At 35.5% G+C, this 7755-nt stretch overlaps 1 non-coding gene across 1 annotated transcript; it reads right to left on the minus strand.

Annotated features, from left to right (window-relative positions):
• Positions 1-7266: 7266 nt before the first annotated feature.
• Positions 7267-7370, minus strand: LOC112700029 (small nucleolar RNA R71). The gene has a single exon (XR_003152954.1). It is a non-coding gene; the product is annotated as a small nucleolar RNA R71 (small nucleolar RNA).
• Positions 7371-7755: the final 385 nt, after the last annotated feature.

Here is a 7755-nt window from a genome sequence, read left to right on the forward strand (position 1 = left end):
AAAATTATATTCATGTTAATGGAGTAGTTTCCTAACTTGATTGGGAGTTGATTAAGAGGAGAACCTTGAGTTGGAATATTCAAGTGTTGATCCTAATTAGGAGTTGTTGGCTGACTCTCTAGTTTCTGACTCTAATCCTTTCTTAGGAAAGGATTAGGACGCGAGCGATAGAGTTAGTTGGTTAGCTACTTGATTTTACCTTATTATATAAGGGATAACCAAGCAGAACAACAACCTTTTATTATTACACTTGGGAAAATTCAACAAGGATAGAACTTCTAATTAATCTTCTCCCGGTCAAGACTTTTAATTGAATTATATAAATTCTCTAATTAATTTTCGTTGCTTAAATTCACTATTATTTATTTTCTTGTTTCTCAAACTCAAAAATTTCTTAGAAAATCCCTGACTAATAAGCTACACTCTTTTGTCAACTCGTTGGGAGACGACCTGGGACTCATACTCCCAGTATTTTTATTCTAAAATTGTGACAACCCTTTTCTAAATTGATAAGCGGATTTTAGTCGGTTGAAAATTGTAATTGCAACGCTGTTTTCTCTATAAATTCTTAATCGGCTAATTTCTGATGTGTCAGTACTCTTGTGGGATACTCCTTCCTGCTTTGTAGTTGGCCATGTTAGCAAACCAAGGAGTTTGTTGAATTTGCAAGAGGTGATCATCTGGAAAATTTTTATTCACTAGTTGAGAGGTGTATTGACTTGTCCCTTGTGGTAGCCTTGATAAGTGGTCAGTAACTTAATTCTCGCTTCCTTTTCTGTCTTTTATCTCAATGTCAAACTCTTTTAGGAGTAGTATCCATCTAATTAACCTTGGTTTGTCATCCTGTTTTGACATTAGATACTTAAGAGCAGCATGATCAGTGTAAACTAAAATTTTTTATCCAAGCAAATATTGTCTGAATTTGTCAAACGCATATACCACGGCTAATAATTCCTTTTCTGTTGTGGTATAATTCCTTTGGGCTTCATTCAATACCTTGCTTGCATAGTAGATGACATGATGCTTATTGTCCTTCCTTTGCCCCAACACAGCACTAATTGCAAGATCACTTGCATCACACATGAGTTCAAAAGGCAATTCCCAATTTGGAGGTGTGATAATTGCTGCTGTGATGAGCTGATCTTTTAGAATCTCAAAGGCATGCTTACATTCATCATCAAAAGAGAAAGGGTTGTTCACCACCAGAAAATTACTTAGTGGTTTTGCTATTTTGGAAAAATCTTTGATTAATCTTCTATAGAATCCAGCATGCCCCAAGAAGCTCCTAACAACTTTCACATTAGTTGGTACATGGAGCTTTTCTATAATTTCTACTTTTGTCTTGTCAACTTCTATACCCTTTTTTGAAATTTTGTGGCCAAGAACAATTCCTTCGGGTACCATGAAATGGCATTTTCCCAGTTCAAAACCAAATTGGTCTCTTGGCACCTTTTCAAGATAAGGATAAGATGGTGCAAGGAAGCATTGAAAGAGTCCCCAAAAATAGAGAAATCATCCATGAAAAATTCAATAAATTTTTTTACCATATATGAGAAGATTGATAGCATGCATCTTTGAAAGGTAGCTGGGGCATTGCATAACCCGAATGGCATTCTTCTATATGCAAAGACTTGATAAACCCCATTTGTAGGGCTTATCTTATGCTTTATTTAAGGGATTGTATGACCTTTTACCCACATTTATTCAATGAAATAGCATGGTTTCATGATTGTCTCTCAATTTGTGCTTAAGTGTGAAAACGTGCTTTCTAGGTCCTTAATTATCTAAATTTAATTCACCTTTGATTCCACTAGATGCCTTGATGTGTTTGTAAAGTGATTTCAGGTTGAAAAGGGCTAGGGAAGGATCAAAGAAATGAAAGGAAAGCATACAAAGTGGAGAAGATCATGAAAAGCCAAAGAATTGAACTCGCCCATGGACACGCGCGCGAACCAGGTGCTTACGCGAACCCTGCGAAATGGCCCATGGACGCGTACGCGTGCTGTGCGCATATGCGTTGATGCTGATACTTGATTTTTAAGAGAATTCGTGCCCAACGAATTCTCAGGAGCTGTGGGGCCTAGTTTGCAGCCAACTTTGGCGCCAAGGTGCTTTAAAAGAGCCAATGATTGAATAGCAAAGGGGGATTCCATCATTCACACTCATTAGGTTTGTTTAGAGTTAGTTTTAGAGAGAGAAGCTCTCACTTCTCTCTAGGATTAGGATTAGGATTAGGTTTAGTTCTTAGATCTAGGTTTAATTCATGCTTTGATTTACTTTTCCTTTTGTAATTCTTCTTCTCCTACATCACTTCTCTCTAGTTTAGCATTTAATTCTTATAATTCTCTACTTTTATGTTGATGCACTTTTGTTTCTTCTATTTTCCTTTTATGCAATTTGAGGTAATTCATGTAGATCTTGTTCATTTGATTTGTTGTTGTTTAATTCCTTGCAATTGAGTAGTCTAGATTTATTTTCCTTGAAATTTTACTATGCTTTCCTTTTATTGCCTTCCAAGTGTTTGATAAAATGCTTGGTTGGATTTTAGAATAGAATTTTATGCTCTTGGCTTGGAAAGATAACTTAGGAACTCTTGAGTTACTAATGTCCAAGTAATTGATGATTGGGAGCCATTGACTCTAGTTTTCACTAATTGATATGGTAGAGAGTTAGGACTTATGGACTTGGATTGATATAGCTCATTTGACTTTCTTCTTCTATTAGTTAGAGGATGACTTAATGGGATTGATCCTTGCCAATTCTCAAGTTGTGGTTAGTGATTAGGATAGAGATCCTTGACCACTAAACCTTGCCAAGACTTTTTTAGCTATTTACTTTCTTGCCATTTATCTTTCATGTTTTTTATCAATACCCTAAAAGATAACTCATAACCAATAACAAGACCCTTTATTGCAATTCCTAGGGAGAACGACCCGAGGTTTAAATACTTCGGTTATTAATTTTAGGGGTTTGTTTTAGTGACAAACAATCTTTTGTATGAAAGGATTATTGCTTGGTTTAGAAACTATACTTCGACGAGATTTCATTTGTGAAATTCTAAACCGTCAAAAATACAATCATCAAAATGGCACCGTTGCCAGGGAATTGCAATGGTGTTATGTTATTGGTTATTGTACATATGTGAATAGTGTGAATATCTTCCTTTTTGCTTTATTTGCTAGTTGTAGAATTTTGTTTCTCTTGTTTTCTATTAGCTTTTGATTTTTGTTTTCTCTTTTCGTCATGAATTCTCACTTTGGCTATGAGTGTGGCTCTAATTGTGTTGTAGGAATTGTGTACTTTAATGACAACATGTATCAGGGATGGGACTACCAAAGGTGGGAGGAGTCATATGCATATGATCAATCCTCTTGGCAATAACCTCTATGATGCATGATGAGCGGATAATTTATACGCTTTTTGGCATTGTTTTTAGATAGTTTTTAGTAAGTTCAAGCTACTTTTAGGGATGTTTTCATTAGTTTTTATGTTAAATTCACATTTCTGGACTTTACTATGAGTTTGTGTGTTTTTCTGTGATTTCAGGTAAATTCTGGCTGAAATTGAGGGATTTGAGCAAAACTCTGAAGAAGGCTGACAAAAGGACTGCTGATGCTGTTGGAATCTGACCTCCCTGCACTCGAAATGGATTTTCTGGAGCTACAGAACTCCAATTGGCGCGCTCTCAACGGCGTTGGAAAGTAGACATCCAGGGCTTTCCAGCAATATATAATATTCCATACTTTATACGGAGATTGACGATGTAACTTGGCGTTGAACGCCAAGTACATGCTGCTGTCTGGAGTTAAACGCCAGAAAAACGTCATGATCCGGAGTTGAACGCCCAAAACACGTCATAACTCGGAGTTCAACTCCAAGAGAAGCCTCAGCTCGTGGATTGATCAAGCTCAGCCCAAGTATACACCAAGTGGGCTCCGGAAGTGGATTTATGCATCAAATACTTACTCATGTAAACCCTAGTAGCTAGTCTAGTATAAATAGGATAAGTTACTATTGTATTAGACATCTTTTGACAATATAATCTCTTGAATATTCGGTCACTTGATCATGGAGAGGGCTGGCCATTCGGCCATGCCTGAACCTCTTTTACTTATGTATCTTCAACGGTGGAGTTTCTGCACACCATAGATTAAGGGTGTGGAGCTCTGCTGTACCTCAAGTATTAATGCAATTCTATTTTCTTTTATTCAAATCTCTCTTATTCTTATTCCAAGATATTCATTCATACCCAAGAACATGATGAATGTAATGATGAAAGTGACGATCATTATCATTCTCACTTATGAACGCACGTGATTGACAACCACTTCCGTTCTACATGCAACAGAGCTTGAATGTGTATCTCTTAGATTCCCCAACAGAATCTTCGTGGTATAAGCTAGATAGATGGCGGCATTTATGAGGATCCGGAAAGTCTCACCTTGTCTGTGGTATTCCGAGTAGGATCCTGGGAATCCAGAAAGTCTCACCTTGTCTGTGGTATTCCGAGTAGGATTCCGGTAATGAATGACTATGACGTGCTTCAAACTTGCAAGTGCTGGGCGTTAGTGACAGACGCAAAAGAATCAAGGGATTCTATTCCAGTAGGCGCAGGAACCAACCAGTGATTAGCCGTGCTGTGACAGAGTGCGTGAGCGTAGTTTTCACTGCGAGGATGGGATGTAGCCATCAACCATGGGTGATGCCTCCAGACGATTAGCCGTGCGAGTGACAGCCGCATAGGATCATTTTCCCGAGAGGATTGAAAGTAGCCACCGCTGATGGTGAACCCCTATACACAGCTTGCCATGGAAAGGAGTAAGAAGGATTGAGTTGAAGCAGTAGGAAAGTAGGCGTGCTTGAGCCATACAGTATCTCCATTCGCTTATCTGAAATTCCCACCAATGAATCTGCATAAGTATCCTATCCCTTTTTATTATATTCTATTTTCTTATTTTTATTTTCGAAATCCATAAACCAATTTAATCTGCCTAACTGAGATTTACAAGGTGACCATAGCTTGCTTCATACCAACAATCTCTGTGGGATCGACCCTTACTCACGTAAGGTTTATTACTTGGACGACCCAGTACACTTGCTGGTTAGTTGAACGGAGTTGTGAATTCAACTGGTGCCACAATAATAATTTCATATAACTTAAAGAACAGTGATCACAATTTCGTCCACCAAAGTTTTTGGCGCCGTTGCCGGGGATTGTTCGAGTATGGACAACTGACGGTTCATCTTGTTGCTCAGATTAGGTAATTTTCTTTTCAAAAATCTTTTTCAAAATTTTTCTTTTATTTTTCGTTTTTCCAAAAATATTTTCGAAAACAAAAAAATTAATAAAAATACAAAAAAACTAGAAAATCATAAAAATCAAAAATATTTTGTGTTTCTTGTTTGAGTCTTGTGTTAATTTTTAAGTTTGGTGTCAATTGCATTTTTTTAAAAAAATTTTTCTTGCATTTTTTCGAAAATCTCATGCATTCATAGTGTTCTTCATGATCTTCAAGTTGTTCTTGACAAGTCTTCTTGTTTGATCTTGATGATTTCTTGTTTGGTGTTGTTTGTTGTTTTTCATGTGCATTTTTGCATTCATATTTTTCATGCATTAAAGATTTCTAAGTTTGGTGTCTTGCATGTTTTCTTTGCATTAAAAATTTTTCAAAAATATTTTCTTGATGTTCATCATGATCTTCAAAGTGTTCTTGGTGTTCATCTTGACATTCATAGCATTCTTGCATGCATTCATTGTTTTGATCTAAAAATTTCATGCATTGAGTATTTTTGTTGTTTTTCTCTCTCATCATAAAAAAAAATTTTAAAAAAATCAAAAAAATATCTTTTCCTTATTTTCCTCCAAAATTTCGAAATTTTGGGTTGACTTGGTCAAAAATTTTTCAAAATTAGTTGTTTCTTACAAGTCAAGTCAAAATTTCAATTTTAAAAATCTTATCTTTTCAAAATCTTTTTCAAAAATCATATCTTTTTCATTTTTTTATCATTTTCGAAAATTTCAAAATTATTTTTCAAAATATTTTCAAAAATCTTTTTCTTATCTTTATATCAAATTTTCGAAAATATGCTAACAATTAATGTGATTGGTTCAAAAATTTGAAGTTTGTTACTTCCTTGTTAAGAAAGGTTCAATCTTTAAATTCTAGAATCTTATCTTGTAGTTTCTTGTTAGTTAAGTCTTTTTAAAAATTAAATCTTTTTCAAAATATCTTTTTATTAAAATTTTTATCTTATCTTTTTCAAAAATTTTATCTTTTTCAAAATTTGATTTCAAAATATCTTATCTAACTTCTTATCCTCTTATCTTTTTCAAAATTTGATTTCAAATCTTTTTCAATCAACTAACTAACTTTTTTTCTTATCTTTTTCAAAACCACCTAACTACTTTTCCCTCTCTAATTCTCGAAAATTCTCCCTCTCTTTTTCAAAAAATTCTTTTTGTTTTAAATTTTAAGTTTAATTATATTTTGTCTTTGATTTTTCGAAAATACTAACCCTTTTTCAAAAATTATTTTCGAAATCTCCCTTCTCTTTTCTTCTTCTATTTAATTATTTAATTACTAACACTTCTCTTCACCTCTCTTCATCCAAAAATCCGAATCCCCATCTCCATTCTTCTAACCCCTTTCTTCTTCTACTAACATAAAGGAGTCTCTATACTGTGACATAGAGGATTCCTCTTTCTTTTCTTGTTTTCTTCTCTTTCATATGAGCAGGAACAGGGAAAAAGGCACTCTTGTTGAAATTGATCCAGAACCTGAAAGGACTCTGAAGAGAAAATTAAGAGAAGCTAAATTACAACAATCCAGAAACAACCTTTCAGAAAATTTCGAACAAGAGAAGGACATGGCAGCCGAAAATAATAATAATAATGCAAGGAGAATGCTTGGTGACTTCACAAAGCCAACGTCCAAGTTTGATGGAAGAAGCATCTCCATTCTTGCCATTGGAGCCAATAACTTTGAGCTTAAGCCTCAACTAGTTGCTTTAATGCAACAAAACTGCAAGTTTTATGGACTTCCATCTGAAGATCCTTATCAGTTCTTAACTGAGTTCTTGCAGATCTGTGAGACTATAAAGATGAATGGAGTTGATCCTGAAGTCTACAGACTCATGCTTTTCCCTTTTGCTGTAAGAGACAGAGCTAGAATTTGGTTGGATTCACAACCTAAGGATAGCCTGGACTCCTGGGATAAGCTGGTCACTGCCTTCTTGGATAAATTCTTTCCTCCTCAAAAGCTGAGCAAGCTGAGAGTGGATGTTCAAACCTTCAAACAAAAAGATGGTGAATCCCTCTATGAAGCTTGGGAAAGATACAAGCAGTTGACCAAAAGATGTCCATCTGACATGTTTTCAGAATGGACCCTATTAGATATATTCTATTATGGTCTCTCTGAAATTTCGAAAATGTCACTGGACCACTCTGCAGGTGGATCTATTCACCTGAAGAAAACGCCTGAAGAGGCTCAAGAACTCATTGACATGGTTGCAAACAACCAATTCATGTATACCTCTGAAAGGAATTCCGTGAATAATGGGATACCTCAGAAGAAAGGAGTTCTTGAAATTGATGCTCTGAATGCCATATTGGCTCAGAACAAAATGTTGACTCAACAAGTCAACATAATCTCTCAAAATCTGAATGGATTGCAACTTGCATCCAACAGTACTAGAGAGGTAGCTTCTGAAGAAGCTTATGATCCTGAGAACCCTGCCATGGCAGAGGTTAATTAC

This window comes from Arachis hypogaea, chromosome 6 (genome assembly GCF_003086295.3).
Source record: "Arachis hypogaea cultivar Tifrunner chromosome 6, arahy.Tifrunner.gnm2.J5K5, whole genome shotgun sequence".
Lineage (NCBI taxonomy): Eukaryota > Viridiplantae > Streptophyta > Magnoliopsida > Fabales > Fabaceae > Arachis > Arachis hypogaea.